At 43.6% G+C, this 19960-nt stretch overlaps 1 protein-coding gene across 14 annotated transcripts in view; it reads left to right on the top strand.

The window, feature by feature from the left end:
• Positions 1–19960, top strand: part of MCPH1 (microcephalin 1) — a 220104-nt gene that overhangs the window by 183836 nt on the left and 16308 nt on the right. The window contains exons 12-13 of one of the 14 annotated variants that reach the window (XR_005596592.1): positions 7635–7690; positions 9119–9133. The exons of the other annotated variants lie outside the window; for them this stretch is intronic. The gene's annotated coding sequence lies outside the window, so the exon portion shown is untranslated. Of the gene's footprint in view, positions 1–7634; positions 7691–9118; positions 9134–19960 lie in introns of those variants that run through there. 14 annotated transcript variants of the gene reach the window in all.

Raw genomic sequence — 19960 nt, 5'->3', positions numbered from 1 at the left:
GAGGGGCAATCTGAAAGGGATTGCATTATATTGTTTTGTTGTGGGGTTAGCTACTAAGTTAGTTTCTTTTGGTTTTGTAACTTATTTTGGGGCACCTAGGCCTTAGGGTAAATGGTCCTTTTTATTTTAAAATTAGTAACATCAAAAGGAAGAAGCATTAAAAAATCACTGTAGAAATTGAAAACTGAAATGGTGCTGAACTTTTATACTGCAACCCCAAAACAAGCAGTTTCTTTACCAACCTTAAATTTGGGATAGCTGTGCCAAAAGGTTTTCTTGATTAACCTGGACAAGTTTTATGTGGTGGGGTTGGGATTTCTGGTTTAGAATCAGGTTAAACTCTGCCACTCTTGTTGAGTGTTAGTCTTTGAGATTCTGGGTCTACTCTAACATTAAATTCAAGAGATGAAAACCCATGTGGATAAAAAACCCACAAAAGTTTGCACAAAACCATGTCAGCTGATGTTCACATAACTCAACTGATAAGCAACTAGACGGTGTTGATAATACAGATCATTTATGTATATATTTATTTTACAAGGGTTACAGTGTATGATGAAATACTGTTTATGCACTTCAAAAAAGCAAAATTGTGTTTGAATCTGCATAGCTTTTATAGCTGAGTTAGTTCTAGCTAGTGAGAATCATAAAATAACAAAACTGCACGTTACTGATAGGTGGTTTTGTTTGGTTGCTGCTCTGTTCTATTGAATTTTCATCACCAAGCAGACAGTAATTAGTAAATAAATGTGACATTGTTATAGTTTCCTGCAGCTGTACCAACATGTGCTGTGATCCTATTTGATCTCTCTATGTAGATTGGACTGGGTCAGTTGTCAGTCAGTATTTGGATAGGAGACCTTTGAGCAACACCTTTGGAGTCCACAGAGGTGGTACTGGTGGTATAGAGGCTTTTCTTTCTTCTTCTTCTTCTCTCTGAATCAGTCTTCACTCATGAGGATGTGAGGAAGATTCCCAAACCCTGAGCCATTCTTTTTGGGTGACAGATCTGAGGAACTGTCCCAAATTGAGGTGTCATTAGAGGAGGTTTTGGAACAAATTGATAAACTAAACAGTAATAAGTCTCCACGACCTGATGGTATTCACCCAAGAGCTCTGAAGGAACTCAAATGTGAAATTGCAAGACTACTAACTGTCATCTGTAACCTATCATTTAAATCAGCTTCTGTACCAAATGACTAGAGGATAGCTAATGTGACGCCAATTTTTAAAAAGGGCTCTAGAGGTGACACTGGCAACTACAGGCCAGTAAGCCTCACTTCAGTACCGGGCAAATTGGTTGAAACTATTGTAAAGAACAAAATTGTCAGATACATAGATGAACATAATTTGTTGGGAAATAGTCAACATGGTTTTTGTAAAGGGAAATCATGCCTCACCAATCTACTAGAATTCTTTGAGAGGGTCAACGAGCATGTGGACAAAGGAGATCCAATGGATATAGCATATTTACATTTTCAGAAAGCCTTTGACAAGGTCCCTCACCAAAGGCTCTTAAGCAAAATAAGCAATCCTGAGATAAGAGGGAAGGTTCTCTCATGGATTGGTAACTGGTTAAAAGATAGGAAACAAAGGATAGGAATAAATTGTCAAGTTTCAGAATGGAGAGAGGTAAATAGTGGTGTCTCCCAGGATCTGTACTAGGCCCAGTCCTATTTAACATATTCATTAACAATCTGGAAAAAGGGGTAAACAGTGAGGTAACAAAATTTGCAGATGATACAAAACTACTCAAGATAGTTAAGTCCCAGGCAGACTGCAAAGAGCTACAAAAGGATCTCACAAAACTGGGTGACTGGGCAACAAAATGGCAGATGAAATTTAATGTTGAAAAATGCAAAGTAATGCACACTGGAAAACATAATGCTAACTCTACATATACAATGATAGAGTCTAAATTAGCTGTTACCACTCAAGATAGAGATCTTGGAGTCATTGTGGACAGTTCTCTGAAATCATCCACTTAGGGTAGGTCCATACTTACCTGCCAGGTCGACGCGGAGAGTTCGACTTCTCGGACTTCGAACTATCGCGTCTAATCTAGACGCGATAGTTCGAACTCCGAACGCGCTCCCGTCGACTCCGGAACTCCACCATTGCGAACGGCGGTGGGGGAGCCGCGGAGTTTGATCCCGCGGCGTCTGGACAGGTAGGAAATTCGAACTAAGGTAGTTCGACTTCAGCTACGCTATTCACGTAGCTGAAGTCGCGTACCTTAGTTCGACACACACACACACACACACCCGTAGTGTAGACCAGGCCTTAATGTGCAGCGGCAGTCAAAAAAGTGAACAGAATGTTGGGAATCATGAAGAAAGGGATAGATAATAAAACAGAAAATATCATATTGCCTCTATATAAATTCATGGTATGCCCAAACCTTGAATACTGCATGCAGATGTGGTCACCCCATCCCAAAAAATATATATTGGAATTAGAAAAGGTTCAGAAAAGGAACAAAAATGATTAAGGGTATCGAATGGCTTCCGTATGAGGAGAGATTAATAAGACTGGGACTCTTCAGCTTAGAAAAGAGGCAACTAAGGTGGGATATGATAGAGGTCTGTAAAATCATGAGTGGTATAGAGAAAGTAAATAAGGAAGTGTTATTTACTCCTTATCTTAATACAAGAACAAGGGGCCACCAAATGAAATTAATAGGTAGCAGGTTTAAAACAAACACAAGAAAGTATTTTTTCACGCAACGCATTGTCAGCCTCTGGAACTCCTTGCCAGAGAGTGTTGTGAAGGCCAATACTATAACGGGGTTCAAAAGGGAGCTAGATAGATTCATGGAAGATAGTTCCATCAATGGCTATTAGCCAGGATGGGCAGGAATTGTGTCCCTAGCCTCTGTTTGCCAGAAGCTGGGATTGGGTGACACGGCATGGATCACTTGATGATAACCTGTCTGTTCATTCCCTTTGGGGCACCTGCCATTGACCACTGTCAGAGGACAGGATACTGGGCTTGATGGACCTTTGGTCTGACTCCCAGTATGGCCATTCTTATGGTCAGTATTAAATCAGTATCCCACCATATTGATAGGGGATGTCCCATTATTTGAGGCATGATATCTTAGTCAATTTGCTACCACTTTCTTAACAGTTTGAGACTGAGGAGAAGTGAGATCATTTATGGCAAGTTTTGGATTCTTATTGACTGATCAAACATCACATGTTCAAGGTATGACAAATGTCCCCCTAAGAGAGGTAGTGTTGGCTATTTCTCTCAGAATTCTCTATTGGCCTTGACCAGCCAATACTGGCATAGGACTAGCCAACAGTGGCATACCACAGTGGTACAGAGCTCTTTGAAGGTATCTAATACTTCCACCTACAGAACTGAACACAATTCTGACAAGGTGGGTAGTGATTCTATCTACATTTGACTGACAAATTATCCCAGATTTTTCGGAAAAATAGGAGCCGTGTCTCTCACGATGGTATATAAAATGTAAATAAACACCTTTAACTTAGACATTCCATTTTGGAGAAGTATATTATAATGTCATTTTTAAGCTTCTGTTATAATTTAATTTTTGACCTTAGTTTTAGTACTGGTCAATTAGCTATTTAAAAGAGCAAACAATGTAGGTTACTAACACATTTCTAGTTTTATCACTGATGTAGATTCTAAAACAAGGACGTTTGCACATTTTTCTCAGCTTTGTTTTCAGGTGGCTTCTAAACAGACGCTAGTTGACAGAAGTGACTATCACTCTGCACAATGTATTGATTCTAGAAAAGAAAATGAAAAAAATGTTGCTCAGACAAAGGTCTTGGTACCGTGCTTGTTATAACTAAGTGATACCAATAAAATTAAGGAAAGAAACTAATGCATAGGGCTTGTATTGTACTTAATCACTACAGCATAATGGTCTGGTTATTTGCCAATCTGCAATTTAACTCTACTTGGGAGGTTGCCTTTCTCATAATAGCTCTAAATCAAGCTGAAAGAGCTTTTTTATCTGGATTCTTAATGTTAATGTAAACTGTTAATATGGAAGAAAGGGTAAGAACAATAAAAAGATCCTTATTACTTTGATCAACTAGAACATGTTGAGACAAAAACAGTGATCACTTCCAATTAGGATGGGAATTATAATTTTCAAATTATATTTAATTGTGTTAAATGGTTTAATTGGGTGAGATATATAAAATTACCTATACAGAACAGTATGATATTTAAAAGTACAATGCCATCTTCCCCAAAATGCCTTTGATCCATTTCACACAGAAAGCATTCTGTTTCGTATGCCATTAGAATTTTAGTAAGAGAATTGTTAATCACTTTCCATTTTTTATACTAATAGGACCTCATCAATTTTTTATACTAATAGGACCTTACCTGTGTTTGGTTTAGAACTAGCATATGCCAAAATGAAATCAAGCTCTTTAAAGCCAACTTAAAGTGAATGAAAGAATTAACCAGCAAAATGATCTTTCAGACATTTGCTCTGTGATGAATGATGCTTGTTTTTCTCCACTCTTTAATTAGAATGTTTCTGCATTTGCCAAAAAAAATGTTGGAATGCAGACAAAAACTGAAATTATAGGAACAGGACTTGATGTAAGAGCATATTTGTAAAGGAAACACAACTTGTTTGGTATTTTATTGAAACAGGAAGTTCAGAGCTCCAGTACATACAAGTACAACAAATTCTCAGGTGCTAGTTGAGTCATCTGTTGTTGGAAGTAGTCTCATAGTAGGTTTCCCCTTGATTTGCTTTGAATCTTCAGTTTAAAAGGGGAAGGAAATTACATACAGATTCAATTTTAGATTATGTATAAAATTCTTGTCTCTGCTAGCAAGCCTGATTAAACAACTGAATAAAACAGGTGTCTGTCTATGTCATCGTGATATACATATGTTTGTGAGTATGTCATGTTGGCACAAAAGCATTGTTTATGAATGAATATGTTCAGCTTTTAATGGATATAAATGATCTATTGCATCTACCTTTAAAAGTAATATTTAAAAAGCACAGTTAATAAAAATGTTATTTTTTTCTCCCTTTATTCACCCTTTACCTGAATTATTATATACAGCTGTTCTTAATTTATGTACCAATCAGGCATAATTTTCAGCTCTTGCATTGTAGTAATAGATAAAATAGCCACTTTCATTTAATTTCGGGCATATTTATTTGTAATTTAGAATGATTTGTTCTACAATAGCAGACCTCAGTGGAAGATTTTACTTTTCCCCTTCCATCAAAGCTCTGTAGAACACTGTAAAAGCAGCAAAGAGTCCTGTGGCACCTTATAGACTAACAGACTTATTGGAGCATGAGCTTTCATGGGTGAATACTCACGAAAGCTCATGCTCCAATAAGTCTGTTAGTCTATAAGGTGCCACAGGACTCTTTGCTGCTTTTACAGCTCCAGACTAACCCTGGTACCCCTCTGATGTATAACACTGGTGTTCTACAAGTAAGAAGGGCTTTATTGAGCTCTCTTTAAATCCCATCAATACAACTACTTTGCTTAGCCACAGAGGTCTATGCAGAGTGCTCTCTCCTTCCCTCAATCCACAGGCTGAGTATGCTGCTTCTGCGGCACTCAGAGCAAATATAAGTCTAGGAGCACAAAAGTGAGCATGGGTGTTGGACAGTGCACAGCAGTGACCAAAGGGCCACTGCTTCCATCAGTAGTTAAGTTTTAAAAAGAACTTCCTTTCATGCTTCTGGAACTATTATCTCAGTGCTATCTAGTTACAAAAGGAAATGCCTTTTTTCAGTCTTCTAACCAGCCTGGACTTTTGAATATAGATCCTCTCAGCCTACATATGAAGACAGAACAGCTACGTCTTGTAATGATAATTCCCCGACATATACAGAATTCACAATGGCTTCAGGGTTTGTCCTCATGTTAGTAATTCTGAGTATCTTCCTGTGTAAAGTAGTCAACATTGCCCTCCATTTCTCATTTGGTCTGTATTATATTGACTCTGAATTCCTGTTATGTCCACCAAAATTCCCACTGAACTCAATGGGAATTTTGGGGTGGACAAAGACCGCAGCCATCATTTTAAAATAAATAAATGGAAACTATATGTGGAACATCTTCTAATGAGAATTTAGTTAACTTATATGTTCTTCAGGTCTATTCTTCTCTGAGTGACCCAGTCAGTTGGCTGTGAAAAACATCTCTAATAGGCTTGCGTGAAACCCCATCTTATTTCTGTGTTTTAAAGTATTTTCTGCCTTTACTTATCCCTCACCTGACTCCAATATCCAGCTGTTCATAATTTATGTACAGTATTGGCTTGGTACCTCTGCAGTCTTTAATCTCCATTTGCTTGTTTATGCCATTAACCACCTACTGAAAAGGCTTTCTACTCTCACTAAAATGCATTAGCTGCAATGGAGCTGTAAAAAATGAACTTTGGATCTCTCTGTCCTGCATAGTCCTTAAAATATGAGAACACCTAGTCCACCTGATTAACAAAATACCCCAAAGGAAAAGTAAGGAAATGAGAAAGGAACCTAGAAAGGAGCACTCCTAGAGGGAAGAGTCAGCAACTGGCACCGCAAGCTTCATCCAACAACTCTGAAATGCCACCAACACTATCATATAAGGACTGCTCAGTTCTCCATGTTTAGCCATATCATACCAGCTTACCTTTATATAAAAAAAAAAAAAGGCAAAAGCTTTGCAGCTTTATTTCAAATGCAAAGCAACTTTTCCAATATATCTACAGAAAAATCTTAAAATACATTTACAGTAAATAGACTATCTTGATCTGTGCCTTCTCCGTGTCCTTATATGTTAGACTCATGCACAATGATAGTCTTATCTAGAAGCCAAGCCTTTTTTTTCCTGCAGCAAATCCTGCAAGGGTGAATATAGACATCATGTAACTTAAATGAACATTGCTCCACTTTTTGTTTAAAACTACAGGGAAACTCTTAGTTAAGCAGAAAATAAGTAATATCAATAATACTGTCTCAGAATGCACAATATGCTCCAGTATCTTTTAAAGGTGAATGAAAACACTTTAAAAAAAAAACTAAAAATGTTTGAGATCCCAAAACAGTAGTTGTTATATTTTAAAATGACAAATATTTTTGCAAAGAAAACATTTTGAAAATTGTTTCCTCCTTTTACTCTAAATACCTGCCAAGACCACTTCAAACTTCTGTTTTCCCTTCAGCATCTGATGTTATCACTGATAGTTAAAGTAGTGTGAAGAGCGCAGTTCCCTTGCTTTGCTTCAGGTTCCTGTAAGGTCACCAGCTCTTTAACAGAAAGCACAGGAGTGTGAAGTAATCTTGGCAAACAAAAATGATTTCTGTTAACTGCTAACTGTGTACCAAACCACAAGATGGGGGGTGGCAGTTTCTGAAATCAGAGACTTTGAAAATGATTGCTTTAAGAAGAAAATCATTGGCCATAGACCATATCCTTTCTTTTTGGTTTTGTGTTTTGGGGTGGATTTTTTGGGATGTGGTTTTCTTTTGTTAAAACAAATCTTTTAAAGGGACACTGTCAACTGGAAATCTATTAAGTTTAAAAATGGGGTAAAAGTCGTTTCAGGTACTATGATTTCACCCTAAGCCTCCCTACCAATGTCTGTGGCATTAGAATCTCTCTTGTCTATTTTTCCAGGATTTTCTCTCCTTTGCTGAATGAAAGGCCAACCCAAAGTATGCTCAAAGCACACAGTAAGCAAACTGGAAAATACTACTTCTGTACTTTTTCATTTATAATCACTCTAAGGGTTATAACAGTAGTAGATAGATAAACTTCTATCTACTACTGATAGAGCATTTTAAACTGCCTGTGAAGGAAGAGCTGCTACAGCAGCTATCATGGAATCCCTACCTTTTTGAAGTGACTGTCATTTAACACTAGGGTGACCAGATCACCCAGGTCCAATATTGGGACGCGGGGGGGCGGGGCAGGAGCAGAAGGGGAAAAATGGCGTCAGAGCAAAAAAAAAAATCCCCCACCCCCGATTCCTCCTCCCTCCGCAAGCGCTGGAGGGAGGCCTGGGAGACTCAGGGGAGCATGGGGCCGGGGTGAGTGTGAGTCCAGCCTGGCCCCGAGCAGGCAGGACTCGGGCGCGGTATCTGGAGGGAGAGTACGGGGTGGCCTGCGGGGCCAGGCAGCGGCTGTTCTCCCCACCTGGGCAGCAGGACTCGGGAGCAGCCGCTGCTGCAGCTCCCACTGCCGCGGGGGGAGGAAGCGGCCGCTGGCCAAGCTCGGCAGCTGCGGCTCTGGCGCCCACGAACCCCCCGAGCCCGGGCCTGCTGCGGGGACCCAGCGCGCGCGCAGCGCCTACCCACCCCCAGGCCACTCGTCTGGGCTGGCTGCCCAGCTGGTGCAATCCTCGGAGTGGGGGCAGCAGGCCCCAGCCCCCAGCATCCCGCTCGGGTCCTGCAGGGGAACGGGACTGGGCTGCCGATGCCTCCACTGCGGGATTGCACCAGCTGGGCAGCCAGCCCAGATGCGACTGGCCAGGGGCTGGGCGCAGCGTGCGCACTGCCCCGCAGCAGGCTCGGGCTCAGGGGGTTCGGGCCCGGGCACCAAAGCCGCAGCCGCCGAGTGCCACGTGCTTGGCCACTTCCTGCCCCCGCAGCAGTGGGAGCTGCAGCAGCGGCTGCTCCCGAGTCCCCTGCCCAGGTGGGGAGAACAGCCGCCACCTAGCCCCACGGGCCGCCCCCCTACTCTCCCTTCAGGTACCGCGCCCGAGTCCTGCCTGCTCGGGGCCAGGCCAGACTCACACTCACCCCAGCCCCGCACTCCCCTGAGTCTCCTGGGCATGGCATGCTTGGAAAGAGGCGGGGATTTGGGGAGGGAGACAATGGGGCAGTGAGGGGGCGGGGATGGGGGCGAGGATTTGGGGAAGGATCCAATGGGGGAAGGAGGGGGCGGAGTCGGGGCAGGGGAGGGCGCGAGCCCTTCGGGCTCCGGAGCCTTTGCTTGTTTGTCCCGTGTCCCGACCTAACATTGGTCGGGACGCGGGACAAACAAGCAAATATCGGGACAGTCCCGATAAAATCGGGACGTCTGGTCACCCTATTTAACACGTTAGTTAAAACGCATACGACTAAATGTTTTTAAAACAGAACCATGTTTTACTATGACAGGGTGTGTGCTTGAAGCTGCAACCACTACTATGTCAAGGGCAGGACTGAATGACTTCACACACTCCCTGTGTGCTATATCTCCTGTGAGATTTCTCTCCCTTAATCAGTCGCAATAGTTTAAGTGGACACACCGGGAGAGATGGCATTACCCACAAATAAAATTTTCTGCCATGAAATGATGGTCATAAAAACCTTGGACCAGAAATATTCATAGTAGTAGGGCCATCAGAAGCTCCTGGAAGGCAGGTAACTTATTGTGTCCTATATTTCCTATGTTACATTGTTGCAGTAAGGATCTATTCCACAGTGGTCACATCCAGTTGAATGATATATCAGCTAATATACTTCAACAATTTTGCACTGTTAGTTTCGGAATGGCTTTAAAGACTTTGCTATTAGTGCACATTTGCTCCAATTTTAGCTGGCCCCTCCGTTGGTACTTAGGGCAAGGTACACACCATTTTCAAAGTGGTTTCATTTTAGTGCAAGTGAAAAGAGAGTTGCATGATTAAAAGCTTTTTTCTTCATAAACTATTTTACAGAATTGGTGCATAATGACTTTTTTAGTGTTAATATGAGATCTCTGAGCTTTGTATTACAAAATTATGTGAATCGATACCAATTACTGGTGTTTCATCATAAGATAATGTATTGTGGTTTTAAAGTGCATCATTTCTTAGACAGAGGTGTTTTTACAATGTTAAAAAATATTGAGGGACTATTTTAAGCTGTTGTACTTAAATGGGTACATGTTAATCTCTCTTACTATAACTGAAAAGAACAAAGCTAAACTTTTTAAAGTAATTTTGCTGATGCCTGATTTTTTTTTAAAAGCAATGTCCTTTCTATTTGTTTCACTGAAGCATATCAAAAAAGATTGAAAAAAGTCAAGCCTAAGAAATTTGAAGAAAAAAGAACCTACTGTGTTCAAGCTTTGACATATTTCATGAAGCTGTTGAAAACTAAGGCATGAAAGCCAGATTTATGAGCTTTTTTAAAAGTTATTTGTAGATTCCCAAGACAATTGTGTTCCCATCACTTACTGTAGCCTTTAAAACTCAAACGATGCTTACAAAAATTCAAGTTTGGCACACATTGCGGTACTGTTGGGCGTTCTTAATGGCATTCAGCTTCAATTAAGGCGGGGGAGAGAATGTACTCTTGTCTTTGCTAAATAATTTTGGTTTGTTTTAGATAGAATAGAGAGACTAGAATATGTATATTTTTAGGATAATAAAACTAGGAGTTACTCTCAATGTAAGATTACTTTTATGATGGGTGAATACAACTGTTTGGGGAGAGACTCTTTAGGGAGCATCTGTGTAACCCGTCGCTTTTGCCAGGCTTTTCCTTTCAACAAGCTCACTGATTTTGTTATTATTGGAATAGGAAACCTTTTTCTTTATCAAAGTATTATTAATCTACACTTTGCCAGGTATAGCAAATCTGATGACAGCACTGGATTTATCATTTACTGTTAAAAGCTGATGGAAGCATTCCCCCTGCCTCAGTCCCCAAAACAAATGTCATTCTTGGAACTTGCTGCAAAATATCCTGGCATTTAAAATAATAATAATAATGTAGGGCTTCCCAAAACAACAAATTAAATAAAAAACCTAAGAATTCAAATGATGCCATAATTTTAATATATTTCTTTTCTGCAAACATTGCTCCTTTCCTAGTAACTTGATCTGTACAATAAATTCCAGAATTGTCACTCTGTGTGTCAGTCTGAAGCCTAGAGTGACTGTTGAGTCAGTGTGAAACAGTTGAAAACAGCTGTAAGCAAGGTTAAGGGCTCTTTTTGTTCAAAATATCACCAGGTGGAATCATCATTGGGTTTCATGGTCTGTTATTGGCTGGGTTTTAAGTTCTCAGTCAATTTGACTTGATGAATTACACCCAGGCAGTGGGTAGCTACAGTAGTAAAGCATGTATCCATTCCATGCAGAGTCTTAGACCATTGTGCTATCAAAAGTACCAATCACACCCTTACTGTACAGCTAATTTGCATGCAACAGTTCGACACTTTGTATGAGGGAGACCATACACATGGTGGATTACTTCGCCCCTTTCCCAAAGTTCTTCTAAACCATCTATACAACAACACAGTCACCATACACAATAACCCCAAACACACACATCCCTTCACAGCGGCACATATCACTCATTTGATGCCTGCACAAATCTTCCAGGACTGTCCCTCTGTCTGTCTATCACTCTGAAGTCTAGAATGTCTGAGTCATTATGAAGTGATGGAAACAGCTACACGCATAGCTCAGAGCTCTGTTTGCTCAGAATGTTGCCTGGTTCAATCATCACTGGGCCCTGTGAGGACCAGATGGAATTTCATCATCCAAAGGAAGTTGGAATGTGATAGCTGATCAGGGAAGGTGGGAGTAACACCAATGTGGGGTAACAAAATGGTGGTTGTGCTTCCAGCCAGGGGGCAGCCCTGTGCATTAACTTAGGGGAACATGTACAAACAGCAACATTGCTCACTACAGCACAGCCCAAGGAGAAACAAGCCCCAGCCTACCTACAGGCATGGCCTTACCACCACTCTATAGGATTTTCTGTTCAATAATACTCACTGCTTTGTGTTGGGTTTGTGTGTTCATCTCTGTGGTGTTTTGTGAGTGTTTCCTGATACAGTGTTCGGTGAAAGGGTATATAGGCATGCTGATGTGAAGACCTGCTACAACTACTGAAATAATCTGATTCCAAGCCATACAGAATTGAGTACAAGTGAAAACAGTTCCCATACGTCTAGTACATGGTGGCACCCGTAGCAGTACCACTCTAAGCTTTGACCCCACGCAATTCCAAGAAAGAAAGCTGTCCTCACTGGCGACAGAGGGTATGTCTACACTGCAGTTAGACACCTGCGGCTGGCCTGTGCCAGATGACTCAGACCAAGAGGCTGTTTAAATATGGTGTAGACATTTGGGCTGGAGCCTGAATCAGCTGTCACAGGCATCAAATTGCAGTGTAGACATATCCAAAGAGCTAAAACAAGGAGAACCCTGAGGAAAAATCAATCAGATACTGAGCACAAATGGTGGATTACCAGGCCCAACTGCCATGCCCATGCAACAGCACAGGCTTTCATCTGCTAGTTCAGTGGTTTTCAAACTTTTTTTCTGGGGACCCAGTTGAAGAAAATTGTTGATGCTCGCGACCCAACAGAGCTGGGGATGAGGGGTTCAGGGTGTGGGAGTGGGCTCTGGGCTGGGGCAGGGGGTTGGGATGCAGGAGGGGGTCAGGGCTCTGGGCTGGGAGTGCAGGCTCTGGAGAAGGGCAGGGATGAGGGGTTTGGAGTGCGGAGGGGCTCAGGGCTGGGGTAGGGGATTGGGATGAGGGAGGGGGTCAGGGCTCGGTGTAGGCTCTGGGGTGGGGCCGGGGATGAGGGGTTTGGGGGGCAGGAGGGGCTCGGGATGCGGGCAGGGCTCTGGGTGCAGGCTCTGGGGTGGAGCTAGGAATGAGGGGTTTGGGGTGCAGGAAGAGGTTCTGGGTTTGGGGGGGGCTCAGGGCTGGGGCAGGGAGTTGGGGCGTAGACTTACTTCCGGCAGCTCCCAGTCAGCGGTGCAGCTGGGGTGCAGAGGCAGGCTTCCCACCTGTCCGCCAGCAGCAGGTCCAGCTTCTAGGCAGAGGCACACAAGCAATGCTCCCCTTCTCCCCGGCCAATGGGAGTGCGGAGCTGGTGCTCGGGATGGGGGCAGCATGTGGAGCCCCGTTGCCCCCCTGTCCAGAAGCTGGACCCACTGCTGGCCACTTCCGGAGGGCTGTGCAATGTCGGAACAGGTAGGCACTAGCCTGCCTTAGCCGGGCAGCACCGCCGAGGGGACTTTTAACGTCTCGGTTGACAGTGCTGACCAGATGGGACCCAGTGCCTTACATGCCGCAATGCAGTACTGGGTCACAACCCAAACTTTGAAAAATGCTATACTAGTTGATATGTAACATTTAGTTGCGTGGTACACAGGTTCTTCTTAATTAGCTGTGGCTCTATTTTAGCCTGTGGTGCGCATCTCTTAAAGGGCTGCCTCTCTCTTGTCAGATTGTAGTCAGCTTGTTAAATATTCTACATTTCAGTGTCCTGTGTTAAGGCAGATATGTTTATGGTGTTCTTCAGTTTTGTTTTGGGTCAATACATGTTTGTATCTCTTGGCAATGTCCTTCTTATGTTTTTCTCTAACCAGATTTTGCCACTTACATTCAGTACTACCTTACTACTCAAGCTGTTCCATTAAAATCAATGGGACTGCTCATGGAGTATGGGAAAATTCAATAAGGGTATAATAACTGACATTGTATGAGCTGAGAGGATAGACTGTATGTGAAAGCCACATGGCAAAAATGGAAAATGATCACAAACAGAAGGGGGGATATAGCCAATGAAGTAGTGTTCCCTATTGCTGTCATACAGGAGATTCACTGTGTGAAAACAACAAGGTTGTTATGCACAAAAGTTAATTAACTAAATTGAATTAAGATAGCCATATCTCTTATGGGTCAATCCCTGCATCTTCAGCTGTTATGGCTATGGCTGGCTAAACATTCTCTCACATCTGCCAGAGTTAACCTCATACTCACTGCCATGGGACAGTGCTTGTAAGGATATGTGTAGTAGTAATGAACCTTTGCATTCTTTAGTAAAGGTTTTTGTTTTGTTTTGCTTTTCTTTTGTTTTTTGCTTGGACAGTTGCATTCTCAGAGCTTGGGGTGGCAAAAAACCTAAAGCCGGCCCTACTGGGAGTGCTGGTAGCGTAGGGTCTAAGGAGAGAGTCCACATAGCCAGACAATCCTTCTGATAGGGTGCCAATGCATGAGATGATGGGGCCTCCAGGATTTCCAGGTTTATGGATCTTGAGTAGCAAATAGAATACCCCTGGTTGGGGTTCTAGGCATGTGTCTGTACGGATCTGTTCCTGTACTTTTTCAGGGAGTTTCTTGAGTAGATGGTGTAGTTTCTTTTGGTAATCCTCAGTGGGATCAGAGGATAATGGCATGTAGAATGTGGAGTTAGAGAACTGCCTAGCAGCCTCTTGTTCATATTGATGATGACAGCACCTCCTTTGTCAGCCTTTTTTATTATGATGTCAGAGTTGTTTCTGAGGCTGTGGATGGCACTGTGTTCAGCACGGCTGATTTTATGGGGCAAGTGATGCTGCTTTTCCACAATTTCAGCCTGTACATGTCGACAGAAGCAATCTATGTAGAAGTCCAGTCTGTTGTTTTGACCTTCAGGAAGAGAATTTTTTGAGAAGTTATGCGCAAGTAAAATGGAATTATAATGAAACTTGCTATATCTTGCAGCCTTAACGTTTTTGATGTGATGTATGTGCACTTGAAATACAAAGTTTTTCATCTTAGTTTTAAAAATAATGATTTAAAAATAAGTTTTTCATCTTAGTTTTAAATCATATTGATCTACACTAGGGAAAAAGCATATGCGTTTGATAAGCCCAATTTCTTTTCTTTTTTAAAATAGATAGCTGTCATATATTTATGTTATGCAGTATTTAAAAAATTGTTCTGGTTCAGTGGGAAAAAAGCAAATCTAAACATAAAGTAAGTAATTTTGTTCTGCTTTTTTCTGCAAAAATTTGCTCTGGAGGAAGAAGTGATCCAAACATCTTCAAGTATGATTTTGAATATCTGCCAAACAGTAGATATGTTTGCCAAACATTTTTGTATAGTATTCCCATTAGGACTCTGTCTTTTAGAGAATATATTATTGAAGTAAGCCTTACTTATCAGTCTATGAGATTTGAGAGAAGTAAGTCTTGTCTGTCAACAGATAATGTAAAGAAACTTTATTAGTAAAATTGTCTTCATTCTAGTTTTCTTTCACCCTTCACCCTCCTTTGAGCCAGGAAACACTTCTGTAGAAAACTGAGGAAAAAAAGGAAGTATTTTGGAGGAATTTCCAGTATTTGCTATGTATCAATTGTCTTTATAACACATTTCACATTCCTTTTGATGTTGTCAACAGGAGAAACTGGCAGGTAATTTTTCTGCCTCAGATTTTCAAATAGATGCCCAAACTTTTTCAGACCCTGTAACCGGGTCCTTTCCTGGGCCGCCCCCCCTGCTGAGCTTTGTGCTCCCTCAATAAAGCACTGTGAGGCTTTTCTTGCTGCAGCACCTGTGGCTTTTATTTACATACAGTTCCCACCACCAGCAATACTATTTACAAACAAACAAACAGGGTCTTCCTATCTCCTCTTTTACAGAGAGTCTTCCTTCAGCCTGGAGACTGTCCCTTCCCTGGCCATTCCCCCTTTGCACTGGCTGCCAGCCAGCCAGCCTTTATAGCTCTTCTACCAGCAGGCCCACAGGTGCAGCCAGTTCCAGAGGCCAGGCACCAGACTTCTCCCCAGCCCCAATCTATTTCTCCTGATTGGGGCTGGCTGAGCAGGGGCTAATTAGGTGCCTTTGCACCAGCACCCTGCTACACACCTCCCCCCTTAAGCTGGTGCCAGGCCTGGTCTTCCTCGGCCTCGCCTTCCGCGGCAAGGGATTTTCTTCTGAGGTTGGGCCCCCTGCCCAGCCAAGGGGTCCCCTGAAACAACCCCATGGGGCTTTGGCACTCCCCACCCACAAAAGGTACATTGGGTAGGGGGTGAGGCACCCCACAGGTCCACGCTTACCCAGAGGTCCTCACACCATTCACACGGCTGGGCCGGCCGCCTCAGAGGCTCCTCTTTCCTTTCCAGTGGGGGTGATGGCTCAGAGCTCTCTGCCCCGAGTTGGCCCCCTGTCTCTGGTCCAGGCCTTCTGTCCCTTTGCTGCTGGGCCTCACTCTGCTGAACGCCTTCTACCTCTCCGAGGGCTCCCTCCCCCAGGTGGTCCTGCTCCGGGAGCTCCCTGGGCTCCTCAGTCATTCCCTCCTGTTTACTGTCTTGGCTCTGTTGTCTAGGCTGTTCTAATTCTCCCCCCGGAGGTTGTGGGGCCTTCTCTTGCTCCCAATCAGCCTCCCCTGGGGCCTTGCTCTCCCTTTCCAGGGTTCTTTTTCCCCTCGTTCTCGATTGCTTCCCCCGGCCGCCTTTCCCCTCAGGGGAAAGTGCCAGTCCTGCCCTAGGACCACGGGGTAGCTAACCCTTCAATTACCCCCACCCACTTCCAGGTAAACCGCCCGTCTACTTCGAGAGGTACCTGGGCCACAGGACAACATTTCCTATCCCCGTGGATGCAGTCCACCCACATCCATCCCCCGGGGATAAGCCAGTGCGGCTTCACCAAGCGCCGCTGTACAAAGGAGCGGGCGGAGGCCGTGTCCACCAGACCCCTCTGGGGCCTTTTGCCTACCCGCATCGGGATGGTGGTCAACCCACACCTCCTTTCCCCGCCCCAGCCCTAGTCCATCTGCAAAAGTCTGCCGCCCCGCACTCCATCACCGGGCAGTCCCGACTTTTGTGTCCCAGCTGACCACACCGCCAACACACGAACTGCCCCGGGCGGCTAGGGGTCCCCTTGGGCTCCTCTCGTCGCTTGTCCGGCGGCTTCACCCCACCATGCTCACGGGGTTTCCTGCCCCTCTCCGGGTCTCGCAGGACTCGATGCTACCTCACTGGGAAGTCAGCCTCTGCGTACTCCTCAGTCCTTTGCACGGCCGCTTCCAGAGTGGCCGGCTGGTGCCGCCGCACCCAAACCCACACGCTGTCAGGGAGGCCCTGTAGAAACTGTTCAAGGACCACCTGGTCCATTATCTGGCCCACCATGTGGGCATTGGGCCTCAACCACCGGGTTGCCCTGTCCGTTAACTTATGTGCAAAGGCCCGGGGTCGCACACGCCCTGTCCATCGGGCTGCCCGAAGCTTCTGGCGGTATTTCTCGGCCGACAACCCGAGGCGGTCTAAGAGTGCTGCCTTTACTGCATCGTAATCCCTGGCTTGCGTCTCCGTCAGGGCCATGTACGCGGCCTGCGCCTCCCCGGTGAGATAAGGGCCCAGCCGTAGGGCCCAGGTGGTATGATCCCAACCAGCTCCCAGGGCCACCTGCTCAAAGGTGCCCAAAAGGCATCGGGGTCATCGGCGGGGGCCATTTTACAAAGGCTGAGGCCTGGCGTTCGGGTCCCATCCCCCACAGCAGGACTCACCAATTTCTGCAGGAGCTGTTGCTGTACAGTCGACTGCTCTTTGATGAAGTCCTGGCGGGCTTTTTGTTGCTCGGTCTGCCAGACGAGGAGTGCCTGCCGCCCCACCTGGTGGGACTCCTGGAAAGACTGTAGCGTCTTTTGCAGTTCAGTTTGCTGCTCAGCGAGCCATTGCAGGGTGCCCTCCATGCCCAGGCTGCCACACTGCGTCTATGGCACGGATCCCGGACAAGCCCCCACGTGTAACTGGGTCCTTTCCTGGGCCACCCCCCCTGCTGAGCTTTGTGCTCCCTCAATAAAGCACTGTGAGGCTTTTCTTGCTGCAGCACCCCTGGCTTTTATTTACATACAGTTCCCACCACCAGCAATACTATTTACAAACAAACAAACAAACAGGGTCTTCCTATCTCCTCTTTTACAGGGAGTCTCCCTTCAGCCTGGAGACTGTCCCTTCCCTGGCCATTCCCCCTTTGCACTGGCTGCCAGCCAGCCTTTATAGCTCTTCTACCAGCAGGCCCACAGGTGCAGCCAGTTCCAGAGGCCAGGCACCAGACTTCTCCCCAGCCCCAATCTATTTCTCCTGATTGGGGCTGGCTGAGCAGGGGCTAATTAGGTGCCTTTGCACCAGCACCCTGCTACAGACCCCCAAACCCCTTAATGCACACACATGGATTTGCCCGCACACAGTCTCCACTTGTGAATGCATGTTGGGATGTTGACATTCCTTTATCAGTCATACAAGTGTGTTAGCATTTCTGTCATTTGAAATCTTGTGCTTCTGTAGTTTGACAAAATGGGAGCCCGTACTTTAGCTGGACAGTATTGATAGTTTATAGAAAAGTATCAGTTCCAGTTAATATACCAGAATGTGGATATGATATTTTCAATAATTTGCACTAAATGTTACAGATTGAGTTTTCTTCACAGAATGATAAATACCTGCACCAGTAATAAAATTCCTTGATGCTAATAAAGGAAAAATTGAGACAATTGTAGCTATTTGGGCAGACAAGCTGACCCAGGTAATTTTTGCTGAGCGTGGCTCTGATCATGCCTGCTGGACTATGCACTCGTGCAACCCCATTAACTTCAATAGAATTCTTCCCAGGCAAAGAACAATGTCTGCATGGAACAGCTGGTAAGCTTAGGGCAAATCCAGTTCTTAACCAGATCATATTAGTTATGAAGCACCTAATTTTAAAAATCCACTATTAAGTGCAGTATTCCAATATAGTTTTAAACTAAAATATTTACTGAATAACATTTTCAACTTTAAAACAGCTTATAATTTAAATGACCTAATAGCAAATTTCTAAAAGAAATAAAGGACAAACAGGATGAAACCAATTCTAGGAGATAACAAGTTTGCACTTTACTTTGTTACTATCTAAACAATGTCACTGTTTGGTTTGATCATTTTCATCCTTTATATTGACATTTAGAAAGATGAAAACCTAGAGCATTTCTCGTTGGACCTACCCAAGCTAGTGTATAGTAACGCAGACTTCCTTGATCCCTGTAGGATGCTGCAGATTCTTCAAATCCCTCACTGCAGGGTAACCGTACTTCTTAGCTGTTTTCACTGCATTATACTATTCTTTATCAGAAGCAGTCTGATACTTTATTTCACTTTCATGTTTGAGTACTCTTCATCTTCAAATGTGCCTGGGGTTCCACATATGTGTTTTCCTTTCAGATGTTTAGCAAGTGACAGACTACCTGAAAATGTAGGACAATGTAAGTGTAATGTTTCCTATGAATGCAATAAATTAGGCCCATACTCTTCCCTAGATGTTTCTGAAGAGCTACAGTGTCAGCAAATACAAACACTAATGGCCCAATCCTCAGGGATACCGAGCACCCTCAACTATATTGAATCCCACTTAAGTTGTAAACTCAGACCTTAAGATTTCACCAGCAATATTACCCAACTCCATTACATGTGTACCATTTTTAGAACTATCTTTCTTGCTAAATTTTTAGCTTAATGGAGCATATTATTTTTGGTGCCTGACTTACCACTCTGTTACACCATAGTTTTATGCTGCTGTAAATCCATTGACTTCAGTGCCATTAAACCAGCATAAAACTGGTATAACAAAGTGGGGAATCAAACCTTCCCTCTTTAGTGGTCAGAGCCTGTTCTGGTTGAAGGAAATGGTCAATTTCTCGTTACTTCACAAGCAACAATATTTGATCCTCAAATGTGCGCCATAAAAATATATATCTCCTGTGAATGACAAGCATTATGGACAAAACTCTGCAGTCATAATTTTGAAAATGTGCACTCTACCTCTCAATTATCTAGCTATAAATCTGTATTAATGGTGGATTTTATTTGATGTTATACTTCAGAAGCTTGGTAAGTGGACTCAGTCTTAGTGACAGTAACCTACATTTAACGTTTCCTTTAGCTGAAGTTATTTAGGGCAATATTTTTCCCTTAATCTTTGTGCAGAATTGCATGTTTACTACCACATTTCAGGCAGAGAGTAAGTACTTCAAATACAACACTGTTTTTCTTATAGGATGTGCATTAGCACTTGTGTAGTTCATAGGAAGGGAGCAGTTTCACTGATGAATAATTTTCCAGTTACATCCCAAAAAATGGTAACATTAGGCATGTCCTTATATTTTTATTACCTGAATTTGAGAGGCCACTCTGGAGTATGTTAGAAAACCATATGCATAATTCACAAAGACAAAAGGATTAATAACTGTAAAACAAATTGTGGTTTTTA

This window comes from Mauremys reevesii, linkage group 3 (assembly GCF_016161935.1).
Source record: "Mauremys reevesii isolate NIE-2019 linkage group 3, ASM1616193v1, whole genome shotgun sequence".
Classification (NCBI taxonomy): Eukaryota; Metazoa; Chordata; order Testudines; family Geoemydidae; genus Mauremys; species Mauremys reevesii.
This window is presented reverse-complemented; position numbering and strand designations above follow the sequence as displayed.